General features: G+C 42.5%; 1 long non-coding RNA gene across 1 annotated transcript in view; it reads left to right on the top strand.

The window, feature by feature from the left end:
* Positions 1 to 15,358, top strand: part of LOC138349808 (uncharacterized) — a 91,679-nt gene that overhangs the window by 66,742 nt on the left and 9,579 nt on the right. The window contains exon 2 of the long non-coding RNA XR_011224921.1: positions 10,996 to 11,078. This is a non-coding gene — a long non-coding RNA (uncharacterized lncRNA). The remainder of the gene's footprint in view (positions 1 to 10,995; positions 11,079 to 15,358) is intronic.

The following is a 15,358-nucleotide window of genomic DNA, read 5'->3' as shown; positions in this document are numbered from 1 at the left end:
TCACGACCGGACAAAATGAGGTGATAGCCGAGGCTATTTGAACCACCCCACCGCCGGCACTCAGATAGTTATCTTGGGCATAGCATTTTACCAAATCACCTCATTCTTTGGGGCAACACGTGAGGAACACAAATGCGAACAAGCCTGAATGGTCCCCAGGACATATGCAACTGAATATGTCCTGGGGTGATTTGGTAAAATGAGGTGATTTGGTAAAATGCTATGCCCAAGATAACTATCTGAGTGCCGGCGGTGGGGTGGTTCAAATAGCCTCGGCTATCACCTCATTTTGTCCGGTCGTGATGGTCAAGTGGATTAAGGCGTCTTGTACATACCAGCTGCGTTGCTTCTGGGAGTATGGGTTCGAGTCACTTCTGGGGTGTGAGTTTTCAGTTGCATATGTCCTGGGGACCATTCAGGCTTGTTCGCATTTGTGTTCCTCACGTGTTGCCCCAAAGAATGAGGTGATTTGGTAAAATGCTATGCCCAAGATAACTATCTGAGTGCCGGCGGTGGGGTGGTTCAAATAGCCTCGGCTATCACCTCATTTTGTCCGGTCGTGATGGTCAAGTGGATTAAGGCGTCTTGTACATACCAGCTGCGTTGCTTCTGGGAGTATGGGTTCGAGTCACTTCTGGGGTGTGAGTTTTCAGTTGCATATGTCCTGGGGACCATTCAGGCTTGTTCGCATTTGTGTTCCTCACGTGTTGCCCCAAAGAATGAGGTGATTTGGTAAAATGCTATGCCCAAGATAACTATCTGAGTGCCGGCGGTGGGGTGGTTCAAATAGCCTCGGCTATCACCTCATTTTGTCCGGTCGTGATGGTCAAGTGGATTAAGGCGTCTTGTACATACCAGCTGCGTTGCTTCTGGGAGTATGGGTTCGAGTCACTTCTGGGTTGGTAGTTTTCAGTTTATATATATATATATATATATATATATATATATATATACCTTACCCACAATATTACCTAATAACCACCATGGTTTAAAATACTATAAAATTTATATTAAATCCTATAACATAACATTGGCTGCCGGAGCTACGAGTTATAGAACAATTTGAATAAAATCTCAGTTTGTGTGCGAATGCGACTGTTGCTGTTCTTCTCTTTTGTGCTTTTTTTCCTTGAATGTTATGTGCTTCTTCACCCTGAACAAGCTGTCATTAGAGCCAGGAGAGAACATTGTGCTTTTTTGAACATCGAGCCTTGAAGAGCATGATGTCTTTTTGAACATGGAGCCTTGAAGAACATGGAGCCTTGAAGAACATGGAGCCTTGAAGAACATGGAGCCTTGAAGAACATGAAACTTTCTTGAACATTGGGCCTTGAAGAACATTGTTAGTGCTTGCGTTAGTACGCAAGCACTAACGAACCTGGGGTCAGATTCACGAAGCAGAAGCAGTTACGCAAGTACTTACGAACCAGGGGCCAGATTCACGAAACAGTTACGCATGTACTTACGAACCAGGGGCCAGGTTCACGAAGCAGTTACGCAAGTACTTACGAACCTGGAGCCAGATTCACGAAGCAGTTACGCAAGTACTTACGAACATCTGTGCTCAATCTTTGACGGCTTTGGTTTCATTTATTAAACAGTTTACAAGCATGAAAATGCCAATCAATTGTTGTTATTGTTATAAACAGCCTCCTGGTGCTTCGGAGCTCATTAACTGTTTAATAATTGTAAACTAAGCCGCCAAAGATTGAGAAAAGTGCATAAGTGTTTGCGTAACTCCTTCGTGAATCTGGCCCCAGGTTCGTAAGTGCTTGCGTAACTGCTTCGTGAATCTGGCCCCATGTTCGTAAGTGCTTGCGCAACTGCTTCATGAATCTGGTCCCAGGTTCGTAAGTGCTTGCGTAACTGCTTCGTGAATCTGGCTCCTGGTTCGTAAGTGCTTGCGTAACTGCTTCATGAATCTGGTCCCAGGTTCGTAAGTGCTTGCGTAACTCCTTCGTGAATCTGGCCCCAGGTTCGTAAGTGCTTGTGTAACTCCTTCTTGAATCTGACCTAAGGTTCGTAAGTGCTTGCGTAACTGCTTTGTGAATCTGGCCCCTGGTTCGTAAGTGCTTGCGTAACTCATTCGTGAATCTAGTCCCTAGTTCGTAAGTGCTTGCGTAACTGCTTTGTGAATCTGGCCCCAGGTTCGTAAGTGCTTGCGTAACTCCTTCGTGAATCTGGCCCCTGATTCGTAAGTGCTTGCGTAACTGCTTCGTGAATCTGGCCCCAGGTTCGCAAGTGCTTGCATAACTCCTTCGTGAATCTGGCCCCTGGTTCGTAAGGGCTTGTGTAACTGCTTTGTGAATCTGGCCCTCAGGTTCGTAAGTGCTTGCGTAACTGCTTTGTGAATCTGGCCCCTGGTTCGTAAGTGCTTGCGTAACTCCTTCGTGAATCTGGCCTAAGGTTCGTAAGTGCTTGCGTAACTGCTTTGTGAGTCTGGCCCCTGGTTCGTATGTGCTTGCGTAACTCCTTCGTGAATCTGGCCTCAGGTTCAAAAGTGCTTGCGTAACTCCTTCTTGAATCTGGCCTAAGGTTCGTAAGTGCTTGCGTAACTGCTTCTTGAATCTAACCCCTGGTTCATAAGTACTTGCGTAACTGCTTCGTGAATCTGGCCCCAGGTTCGTAAGTGCTTGCGTAACTCCTTCGTGAATCTGGCCTAAGGTTCGTAAGTGCTTGCGTAACTACTTTGTGAATCTGGCCCCTGGTTCGTATGTGCTTGCGTAACTCCTTCGTGAATCTGGCCCCAGGTTTGTAAGTGCTTGCGTAACTCCTTCGTGAATCTGATCCCAGAGAGACAACATTGACGGATCCCGTCATAGAAAACGGAGGAGTGGCCATGGCCATATAAATCTAAAATATGAATGAACACATTTTGAGGAATATTGTGGATGATTGAAGACCATGTTAGAGGGATTGAGACAGATGGAATGGGGGATGAAGTGGGATGGAGGGATATGGAAGGAGGTAGGGAAGGAAAGGGAATTATGAAGAGAAAGTGCCAAGCCATTACGACTATATAGCACTGGGAAGGAGTCAGGATAAGGATTTGGGATGGGACGGGGGGAAAGGAATGGTGGCCAATCACTTATGGACGGTCGGGGATTGAACGCCGACCTGCATGAAGCGAGACTGTCGCTCTACCGTCCAGCCCAAGTAAGGAGGAAGATGGAGATGTATTGAAGGAAAGCATAGATGAAGGCATAGAATAGGCAGAAGGGAGATATGGAGAAAAAGAGATGAAGAAATGCTGTGAGAGAAACAGATAGTGAGAGCAGGAGGAATACAAGAGAGAAGAGGAATTGAAACGAAGGATAGAAGACAAGGACAAATAGAGACAAGAAGGGGAAAAGGAAGATGAAAAGTAAAGAGAGAGAGAGAGGGAGATAATCAAGAAAAGAGGTTCCCAGCATATCATACAAGCGGAGGAACTGCTACAATCTACCCCAAGACTAATTAAGAAAACGTCCAATTAGGCATAAGTATATACAGAGATGTAGTTACAGAGTCACAGTTACAGAGCTGTAGCTGCAGATATATAGTTAAATAGATATATAGATCTATATATAGATATATATATATAGATAGATATCTATATATAAGTGGGAACCAGCCTGAATGGTCCCCAGGACTATATGCAACTGAAAACTCACACCCTAGAAGTGACTCGAATCCACACTGCCAGGATCTTTATGATCTTTATATAAATATATAGATATATAGTTATCTTGAGGTTATCTTGAGATGATTTCGGGGCTTTTTTAGTGTCCCCGCGGCCCGGTCCTCGACCAGGCCTCCACCCCCAGGAAGCAGCCCGTGACAGCTGACTAACACCCAGGTACCTATTTTACTGCTAGGTAACAGGGGCATAGGGTGAAAGAAACTCTGCCCATTGTTTCTCGCCGGCGCCTGGGATCGAACCCAGGGCCACAGGATCACAAGTCCAGTGTGCTGTCCGCTCGGCCGACCGGCTCCCTATCTTAGATAAATGTTTTCGCAGAGATGATATAATTGATTCAAAACTCAAAGAGTCAGCATTAATAAAGAAATACATTAAACACACAAACAAATTAATAAAATATGAAAAAATATCATAGAGTAAAAAAAATCCAAGTATGAAGATAAGGTAAGAAACTATTGGGCTAAACTGGGTGAGGGAGAGAGATTGATGATGATGGGAAGAGAAGGAGATGAGACAGATGAAGGGGATAGAAGGACAGCCACAGTAAAGGTCAGGAGGCCATTGGACAGGCGTCCGGTGGATAGTGGTTAGAGGATTGATGACTGGAGGGCGTCACACGGACGAGATAGGAGCTGTAGAGTAACTGGTGAGGATAGAGAGTATGTGACTGGTTGGGCTGGGGGTCGACTTCCTTGAGTGACTGGGGGTCGACTCCCTCGAGTAACTGCTGAGACAATACTCCCTTGAGTAACTGGAGGACTGGAAGTGAGCTAAATATATATATATATATATATATATATATATATATATATATATATATATATATATATATATATATATATATATATATATATATATATATATATATATATATATATGAAATTATGATAATTATCATAATAAATATATTAACAATTTGTGATTGAAAATTAAAATACAGTGTTAAGGGCAGATAACAGAAGTATAATTTTACAGAGAATTGTGGTCTTCTTAAAGATAACCTTCTTAAGTCTTAAAGATAACCTGTCAAAACTATACCTCAAAGAAACATATAGACAGAACATACATCAGATTAAGTGAAGATACTAATATATATCTGGCCAGATATGTTTGAGGATGATAATAGACAATACGATAGACAAATACATCACTCAAGTAGATAGTTATCTTGAAATTATCTTGAGATGATTTCGTGGCTTAGCGTCCCCGCGGCCCGGTCCTCGACGAGGCCTAGTTACACATCCCCAGAAAGCAGCCCGTAGCAGCTGTCTAACTCCCAGGTACCTATTTACTACTACGTATACAGGGGCATCACAATGAAAAAATCTCTGCCTCATTTGTTTCCGCCTCCACCGGGGATCGAACCCGGAACCCCAGGACTACGAAACCCGACCACTGTCCCCTCAGCCACCAGGCCCCTACGAGAAAGCTCGTACTCCTAACACAAATATTGTCACCAGCCGCTGCTCAGTAAACAACATGAACCACACAGGCTAAAATCGATTGGTATTTCCCCTCTTCCCATCTCCTTGCCGGAGTGTAGATGATAAAATGTGATGAGGGCAAATGAAATAAGGGGAGAATGAAGATGAAGGCAGCGCCTTGGAGGGTGTAAGACGATGGCTCAACTGACTTATGGTTATTACTCTTATTAGGAACATGATGGAGATTGGGAGGGATGGTTTTATATGGAGTAATGATAGTTTAGAAGCTCCCGGTATATCGTGAGGCGGGGAGTGTGGAGGGTGTGTGTGTGTGTGTGTGTGTGTGTGTGTGTGTGTGTGTGTGTGTGTGTGTGTGTGTGTGTGTGTGTGTGTGTGTGTGTGTGTGTGTTATCATAAGGTTGATCTTGTGGGGGTATACACACACACACACTCACACACCCACAGGGGCCTCGTAGCCTGGTGGATAGCGCGCAGGACTCGTAATTCTGTGGCGCGGATTCGATTCCCGCACGAGGCAGAAACAAATGGGTAAAGTTTCTTTCACCCTGAATGCCCCTGTTACCTAGCAGTAAATAGGTACCTGGGAGTTAGCCAGCTGTCACGGGCTGCTTCCTGGTGTGTGTGTGTGTGTGTGTGTGTGTGTGTGTGTGTGTGTGTGTGTGTGTGTGTGTGTGTGTGTGTGTGCCAGCATGTTTATTGGTATTGTAAACACTTCACTCACCTGTGGTTGAGTGCTGAGAACTCACTACACTACATGATGTTTAAAAGATCTATAACCTTGAAGAGGAAAGAAGATAATTTGCATATGATAGCAATTGTAAATGACCTCGTCTTTGGTTGAATGAATGAATGAACTATCAGGGGAAAGCGCCAAGCCATTACGACTATATAGCACTGGGAAGGGGTCAGAATAAGGATTTGGGATGGGACGGAGGGAAAGGAATGGTGCCCAACCACTTGTGGACGGTCGGGGATTGAACGCTGACATGCATGAAGCGAGACCGTCGCTCTACCGTCCATCCCAAGTGGTTAGAGAAAACAAAACAATAACTAAAAATACTAAAAAAAACACGCCAAGTTGTTCCCTCGATGACTGAAGACTGAGAGGGACCAAACAGGTAAGAGGCGGGGCGTAGGAGCTGAAGCTCGGCACCCACACGGAAAAGCCAACAAACACACTATCAAACAAGTCAGTGTGAGGAGCTCTTAAGGGCCATAATCCTGGTAATTCTGCTCGTTACCCTCACACAAGACTGTGTTATGTGATGCGGGAATGGCTGCCAGGGACTGGCTGCCGTGAGACATTACCCCCCCCCCCACCCCACACACACCTGGTTCGGGTGTGTGCACATGTGTCCTCGCCTGGGGACACCTGGTGCGGGTGTGTGTACATGTGTCCTCGCCTGGGGACACCTGGTGTGGGTAACACACATGTGTCAACAGCCAACGTTGCTGGAACACAAGTTGAGTAAAATTAGGTGAGTACAACTACGTGAGTACAACTAGGTGAGTACAAATAGTTGAGTACAACTAGGTGAGTACAACTAGGTGAGTATAACTAGCTGAGAGGATATGTGCTCTGAACTAAGATAACTAACCAGCTTCCTCTGGTGTAGTTTGTGTGTGTGTGTGTGTGTGTGTGTGTGTGTGTGTGTGTGTGTGTGTGTGTGTGTACTCACCTAGTTGTACTCACCTAGTTGTGTTTGCGGGGGTTGAGCTCTGGCTCTTTGGTCCCGCCTCTCAACCGTCAATCAACAGGTGTACAGGTTCCTGAGCTTATCGGGCTCTATTATATCTACACTTGAAACTGTGTATGGAGTCAGCCTCCACCACATCACTTCCTAACGCATTCCATTTGTCAACCACTCTGACACAAAAAAAGTTCTTTCTAATATCTCTGTGGCTCATTTGGGCACTCAGTTTCCACCTGTGTCCCCTTGTGCGTGTTCCCCTTGTGTTAAACAGCCTGTCTTTATCTACCAATGGTGTGTGTGTGTGTGTTTACTAGTTGTGTTTTTGCGGGGGTTGAGCTTTGCTCTTGTCACGAATCTTATTACAATTCTGCCAATTCTCCCGAACCTCGTATTATGTTATTGTTTTCTCTACGTAAATATTGCTGTCAGTTGTATAAGATTTGTGTATATAGATATATATACATTATATATATATATAACATAGATAGCTGGGTAGTGTGGGTAAGGCTTGTTTTGGTGGTGGATGTCACGTGAAATTAGCCGTGTGGGCGGTTGACAATAATTGGGAATGGCCAGGGCGATTGTTAGCATATCAATTGCCTATAGTTTTATATTTATTTATTCCCATATGTGGTAGCCGTAATATTTCCAGGAATGTGAGACCGGTAATTACAACTCTTAGTTAATAATGTTGGAGTTTAGGGCTGACCTTTGTAAATAGAATGTTCATAATGTTCATGCGAACGTTAATTGGTGTTAGGGTAGACGGTTAGTCGACGTTGGGCCTGCGGACCACGTCTTGGGCAGTAGAGTGGCGGCTGCGGTCGAGTGCAGTTGTGTTTAAGCTAAGTTCTTGGTTTTTGTTATTTTAAGCCCATATAAATATTAATTTATCTGGATAGACGATTTTAGTGTATTTATGGCTTACTCCATATTCTGGTGATAGTGCTCAGGTCTCAAATAATTACTTGCATTCTATAGTATTACATGCTGATAAATATTTCTGGCTACTATTTATTTAATTGTTGTTAAGTTGTCACCCTTAGCAAAATATATTGTTCTCCCGTTTTTATATATTGATTAATTATACCCCTAGACACCTATTGGCATGCAACCCGTTCTCGCAAATTCGTAAAGTCAATATTGACTTATTAACTACGTGCATAGGTGATATACTAAACATAATAGATACCCTTAAAAAGATTCATAGAAAATACCGACCTTACCTAACCTTGTTAGTATCTTAAGATAAGCATCTTATTGCTTCGTAATTACAATTATTACTTAACCTATACCTATTATAGGTTAGGTAATAATTGTAATTACGAAGCAATAAGATGCTTATCTTAAGATACTAACAAGGTTAGGTAAGGTCGGTGTTTTCTATGAATCTTTTTAAGGGTATCTATTATGTTAAGTATGTCACCTATGCACATATTTAATAAGTCAATATTGACTTATTAAATTTGCGAGAACGGGTTGTGGCATGGCAGATTTGTATTTGTTCTTTACACTGTGGGGAGAAGAACATTATTTAGTCTCAAGGGTCGTGACAGCTCTTTCGGCCCGCCTCTCAACTGTCAATCAACTGTTTACTAACTACTACTTTTTTTTTTCCACACCACACACACACACCCCAGGAAGCAGCCCGTGACAGCTGACTAACTCCCAGGTACCTATTTACTGATAGGTAACAGGGGCACTTAGGGTGAAAGAAACTTTGCCCATTTGTTTCTGCCTCGTGCGGGAATCGAACCCGCGCCACAGAATTACGAGTCCTGCGCGCTATCCACCAGGCTACGAGGCCCCTGTGTGTGTGTGGTAGTGTGTGTGTGTGTGTGTAGTGTGTGTGTGTGTGTGTGTGTGTGTGTGTGTGTGTGTGTGTGTGGATAATTCCGTGGGAGATGAAGTCATTAAGAGTTTCATTATTAATATGGTTACCATGGCAACCGGGAGGCTGTTTCACGATATTAACTGTGTAAGTTTAAAATATTTAAAAGCGATCGAGGCTGCTGGCTTCTCGGGGTTCTTTGATTTTGATCTTGATTTTGATCTTTTGATCCACTAGGGAGAAGCCCTGTGGACCGTCTGTGTGCCTCAGAGCTCTCTCACTCCGGTTTGATTCCTCCCAATGGAGTGTTGAGTAGTGATTGCAAATACAAGTAGATATACCTCATCAGATCTCGATCACAAATTTTATTACTTACCTTCGTAACATTGGCTCTATCTTCCTCTTACCCATTTGCCCCATCCCAAGCTCCCCATATTCTACCCTTCCCTACTCCCCCCTCCCCCACTCCCACCATCACCCCGGCTCCCCCCGCCCCCAACATCCACTCTCCGATCCTCTTTACGAATCATTATAGTCTCTAGAGGTGGAAAAAATTACTAAAGTCGAGGCATAAAGTGGGATTCAGGTGCACTCTGTTGGTATTGGGTTTAACCCGCCAGGTGGTGCTGGTGGTGGGGGGTGGGTGGTGGGTGGTGGGGGTGGGGGTGGGTAGTAGTGGTGATGGTGGTGGTGGTAGTAGTGGTGATGGTGGTGGTGGTGGTAGGGGTGGTGGTGGTGTGGGGGGGGGTGGTGGTGGTGTGGGGGGGGTGGTGGTGGTGTGGGGGGGGGGTGGTGGTGGGGGGTGGTGGTGGTGGTGTGGGGGTAGGGGTGGTGGTGGTGGTAAGGGTGGTGGTGGTAAGGGTGGTGGTGGTAGTGGTGGTGATAAGGGTGGTGGTGATGGTAGTGGTGGTAGTGGTGTTTCTTGGTGATGATGGGGAGTGATAGTCATTAGGATCACGAACCATACTCACCTAGTTGGACTCACCTAGCTGAGTACCTCACCATGTTTTAGTGAATATGTTGTTTGGTGGTGAATTGATGGTGATGGTTTGTGGTGTTGGGTCGTTGGTTGTGGTGATGGTAGGGTGGTTGTAGTGTTAGTGCTGGTAAAATGATTATAGGTATAATGGTGGTAGGGTGATTATGGGAGTGGTGGTTGGTGGTGAAGTCAGCTTGCATGCAACCAGGGCTGAAGAGGTAGTCACAGAGTTCTCAATCTGACTATTTTGGTAACCCAACATTTTCCAAAAGCACTGTAACGATTGAACACTCTTAAGACGTGATTGGTGCACTCGGGAAGTGCCTAAAAGCTTGAAAAATTGTTGAACAGCAATTGAAAAAGTTGACAGATTGTTGGGAAAATGGAATATATTGTGGAGGAGATACGCTTAGAAGATTGTTTTGAATAGAGAAGCAAGGAAGATTGTGGGGGAGTTGAAAAGCTTGAAATATTGCTGGGAAGTAAGAAGAGTGTTGGGAAGAGGGACAAGCTGGGAATATTGCTGAGGAGAGGAGAACCCTGAAAGATTTTGGGGAGGGACAGAAGCTTGGAAGTTTATTGAGATGGAGGAGATGCTTGGAAAACAGATGGGTTGGGAGAAAAGATTGGAAGATTGGTGGGTGTCGGAGATGTCTGGGAAAACTGTTGGTGTGAGGACAGTAAAGAGAAAAAAATGGACAAAGAGTAAGGATTTTAATTAATGTAAATGGACTCTTATCTCTACCCTGTGTTGCTATGCCAGCGTGACATTGGTGTGACCATGTGTGAAGAGGTACAAGAGCCATTTAAATCCCTACAGCAACTTCTGAACTGTTTCAACATCGTCAAACACATCTCCAATGCTGTTATCGGATGCATGGATGATTTATATCGTCTCCTTTCCTTACTTGGGCTACTTCTGAAGTCAGCAAGAATCGCACTTAACATTTCCTGGGCTGAGTAAGACTTTTATGTCTTAATCCCGTCTTTGTGTCTTTTTCGAACCCAGACGTGAGTGAGAATTTACAAATGACTTGATAGTTAAAATATAAACAGTCAAAATGCCCTAGAAATAACGTTTCATAGTATAAGTCAATTGTGTATGGTTTTCCCCTTGAATTATTACCCGAGTCAAAATAATAATAATTTAGCATTGATGATTCTGAAAATTGATTTAGAGCTCCTAATTATTTGTATTATTTCAGTTGAAGCTGTTTTTAGTGCTGCTGTAATTCTGAAAGTTGAAATACATAAATGAATATATAATTCTTATTCTGTGCCATATGTGAGCAGACTCACCATAGAAAATGCTCATCAATCTGAGTATTTACATCAATCACGAGATATGAATTCCTTCTTTACAGGTGGTTGATTCGAAGAGGTGCTCCAGCAGGTGATGAGCCGTGGTAGTGGCTGTAGAGTACAGCACTTACTGGATGATAAACAGGTAAGACTGTTAATTAATTAAGAAAGGGGAAAACAGTGTAGAGATCTTCCTGTTTTGTGTATTGCTGGTTCCTGAACTGCTTCTGTCCCTCAATTTTCAAGTAGCATAATACAGATAATGGCTCCAAAGAGCCTGCACCTACGGGATCACCATAGCCCGTGCTACTTGAAACTTTTTGTTCAGAGTAGCTGAATCTAAAACAACAACAACAACAGTTCCTAAGTGTGGGTATCATTTCACCTCAGCTTTTCTCATGTGTATCCTGATACAAGTTGCAATAGCCTGTTAAATATATAACTTGTATCGGATATTTCAACCGACTAAGCAAAAGCTAATATTTATCTATCTGAATATTAGAATATATGTCTGTCTGTCTGTCTAAAGCATGTTTAATATGGGCAGGTTGGAGTTGACATTAATGAAACGATTGACACTTGACACGGTACCAATGTGACCACCACGATAACGCCACATCTTATTAACCGAACTCTGAATTTTTCTCCCCTCTATAACTTAAAACATTAGGCTCCAATATCCACAAAATTTAAAATACGTAGTTCTTTCATAATTTGCCTGTAGTGTAGATGTGTAGTAGAGTTGTCTACTACCACACAACCCATCTGTCAACCAATACTCGCTCTCCTGCTGTCTACCAAGTGTCAGGCCTTCATACTAACCTGTCAGCATCGCCTCACCAATGTTTACCAGTCAACTGTCTATATAGACAGATAAACATTAACTTATAGAGACAGAAAGACGAAAGACAGGCAGGCAGACAGAGATACAGAGAGACAGACATAGAGACAAGGAGACAGGTAAGTGGTAAGAGAGAGAGAGAGAGAGAGAGAGAGAGAGAGAGAGAGAGAGAGAGAGAGAGAGAGAGAGAGAGAGAGAGACAGAGAAAGATAAAAGCAAAGAACCAAACATATGAAGACCACCCCCCCCCCCCCCGCCCCCAGATACAGCGAAAGAATGATTATATATATAACTTTATATACATATTCTTTTAAGTTATATATAAATAGAGAGAAAAAGAGTGAGAGAGACAGACTTCTAGACCGACAGACAGACAAACAGAAACAAAGAGACCAAGACAGAGAGTCAGACACATACGACAGAGACTGAGACAGATGCCACACTGTCACAGAGACCGGATGGGGACAGCTAAACATAGCCGGATAAGGTAACATATAGGACCTAGTAAGAGCCTATATAAAGTACATTCCTTAACCGGACACACACAAGGCCGGTAAAGACCTTACCTCCCTCACGCTAGGAATTATTACCCTAATTTTTGAACGTAATACCTCGAGAGAGAGAGAGAGAGAGAACTTAAAGATCAATGAGTCTAACATAATTAGCAATTAAGATGGCTAATTGGTGTAATTACTCACCAGGGGTACATGGGTATCTGCCACCCCTTAGGACGATAAGCATACTATGTAGTTTAGTGGCAGTTGGAATCGTTTAGCATTTTAATATTAAAATTTGTGCTATATTCAGGCTTTAAACAAAGTAAACTATAATGAACAATTATGCACACTCTCTTACACACACAGTCACACCCAACTTTACAGGGAAAATGGTCTGGGGTGCGGGACGGACATAGGCTGGCTGGGGTCGGCTTGAGTTAAATGCTATAAGAGATATAACCTGTAACCCCACACCCAAGAGAGGTCATTGGTTGTGCGTAGCACGTTGGTGTTACTCCCACCGTTTACCCGCGTATTTTCATAATTTTCTTTATGGGGAAGACGGGAAAAGGAGGAGAGGGAGAGTTAGGGTGAAGGAAAGGGGAAAAGAAGGGGGAAAAGAGAGAGGAAGGGAAGAAGGGAAAGAGGGAGAGGAAGGGATGGGGGGAAATAGATAGAGAGGAAGGGGAGAGGGTGAGTTAGGGAGAGGGGAAAAAGAGAGGAAAGAGGGAGAGGACGGGGGGGGGACAGATATAGCTAGATAGAGACGTAGCAAGAGAAAGAGACAAATAGAGAACTAGAGAAAGAGACAAATAGAGAAAGAGACAGATAGAGAACTAGAGAAAGAGACAGAGAACTAGACAAAGAGACAGATAGAGAACTAGAGGAAGAGACAGATAGAGAACTAGAGAAAGAGACAGATAGAGAACTAGAGAAAGAGACAGATAGAGAACTAGAGAAAGAGACAGATAGAGAACTAGAGAAAGAGACAGATAGAGAACTAGAGAAAGAGACAGATAGAGAACTAGAGAAAGAGCTAGATAGAGAACTAGAGAAAGAGACAAGATAGAGAACTAGAGAAAGGGATAGATAGATAGCTAAAGAAGGAGATAGAGATGGACAGAGATAGATACATATAGGTAGAGAGACTAAGGGGATATATATATATATATATATATATATAATATATATATATATATATATATATATATATAATATATAATATATAATATATAATATATATATAAGTGGTGGAAAGAGGTGTTGGATTCTCGTGTCGAGACGGTAGAGAAATACTGCTAAGAGGGGGAGAGGGGGGGAGGGGGGGCAGAGATAAAGGGGCTTCCCTGTGGAAATGAGGAACGTTAGGAGTAGGGGAAAATGAGAGAGAGAGAGAGAGAGAGTCAAAAGTAGGAGAAACGAGTGGGATCTGGAGGGATAGAGGAAATTAGGGGAAACTGAAGGGGCATTGAAGAGACGGTTAAGAACCTCTGGTAAGAAATTGGGTGGTAATGTGACGGCGACGATAGACATAGAGGAAGGAGAAGATACGAATGGGTTGAGAAGGGCATACACGAGAATATGAGAGACTGGAAGTGATAAAGAGGGTGAGAAATAGGGGAAGAGGAGGGGGCAGAAGAAAAGGAGGGGATGAGGAGAGAAGAAGAAGAGGGAGAGGGAGAGAGTCGCTGACAAGAAGCCAGCAGTAAATAAGAGATTATGCAGACAATATCTGGAATCTTGAAATTATGAGGTAAATAGATGGGGGCGGGACGCAAGGAAGGCGTTGGTCTCAGTATGATAGATAGAGAGAGAGAGAGAGAGAGAGAGAGAGAGAGAGAGAGAATGCTATAAAGGTACAGATGAAGAAAGAAAATGAGATAAATTATATGAAACATATATATACTACTAATATAAAACCACACATTTCACCTGGAGTTCTCAGCTCTCAGCTCATATGGAGTTCTCAGCTCTCAGCTCACTTGGACTTTCCAGCTTTCATCCTATCTAGAGTTTCCACCTCTCAGCTCATCTGGAATTTCCTGCTCTGAGTTCATGTGAAATTCCCAGCACTCGGTTTTCATGGAGTTTCAACCTATCAGCTCTGGCACATTGGCTTCTTTTCCTGCCTAAATATTAGCTATTTTCATATAATGTTTTTTGAAATTCACAAATTTGTTTCTTTAAAACATTCGCCCTGAACTTTGCTTAAAGTATCTCTAAAGATAAAAATAATCATAAAGCCTTTTGTGCCAGCTTAAAATTGTCAAACTTTTCGTTCTAGAAATTCATGTGATTGAAGTTTGACTTTTTAAAAACTTCCTTCAAGAGAAACTCACTATTAAATTACATCGCTTTGAGTTTAACATTCACCATAATTCCATATTTTTACTCTCAAAATTTCACAAAATTCATGTTTGGTTTCAGCTCACTAAAAATAATTGATTTAAGTTATTTTCACTTTTCTAAATCTACATCTTAATCGCCTTGTAAATCTCACTTAAATTACCAAACGTTTTCACATATAAGTTTTGGGTTTCTTAAGGTTCCTTGTAAATATTTACGTCAGTAAATGACTTTTATTATGAATTTAACGTCCCTTAAACATTATTGGTGTAGTTTCTCATCCTTAAAATATTACTGCTGTATTTTCTCATCCTTAAAATATTATTACTGTAGTTTCTCATCCTTAAAACATTATTACTGTAGTTTCTCATCCTTAAAACATTATTGCTGTAGTTTCCTCATCCTTAAAACTTTATTGCTGTAGTTTCTCATCCTTAAAACATTATTGGTGTAGTTTCTCATCCTTAAAACATTATTGGTGTAGTTTCTCATCCTTAAAACATTATTGGTGTAGTTTCTCATCCTTAAAACATTATTGGTGTAGTTTCTCATCCTTAAAACATTATTGCTGTAGTTTCTCATCCTTAAAATATTATTGCTGTAGTTTCTCATCCTTAAAACATTATTGCTGTAGTTTCTCATCCTTAAAATATTATTGCTGTAGTTTCTCATCCTTAAAATATTATTGCTGTAGTTTCTCATCCTTAAAACATTATTGCTGTAGTTTCTCATCCTTAAAAT

The sequence above is a fragment of the Procambarus clarkii genome, chromosome 77 (genome assembly GCF_040958095.1).
Source record: "Procambarus clarkii isolate CNS0578487 chromosome 77, FALCON_Pclarkii_2.0, whole genome shotgun sequence".
In the NCBI taxonomy this organism is placed as follows: Eukaryota; Metazoa; Arthropoda; class Malacostraca; order Decapoda; family Cambaridae; genus Procambarus; species Procambarus clarkii.
Note: the sequence above shows the minus strand (reverse complement) of the source record. Positions and strands in the feature narration are given on the sequence as shown.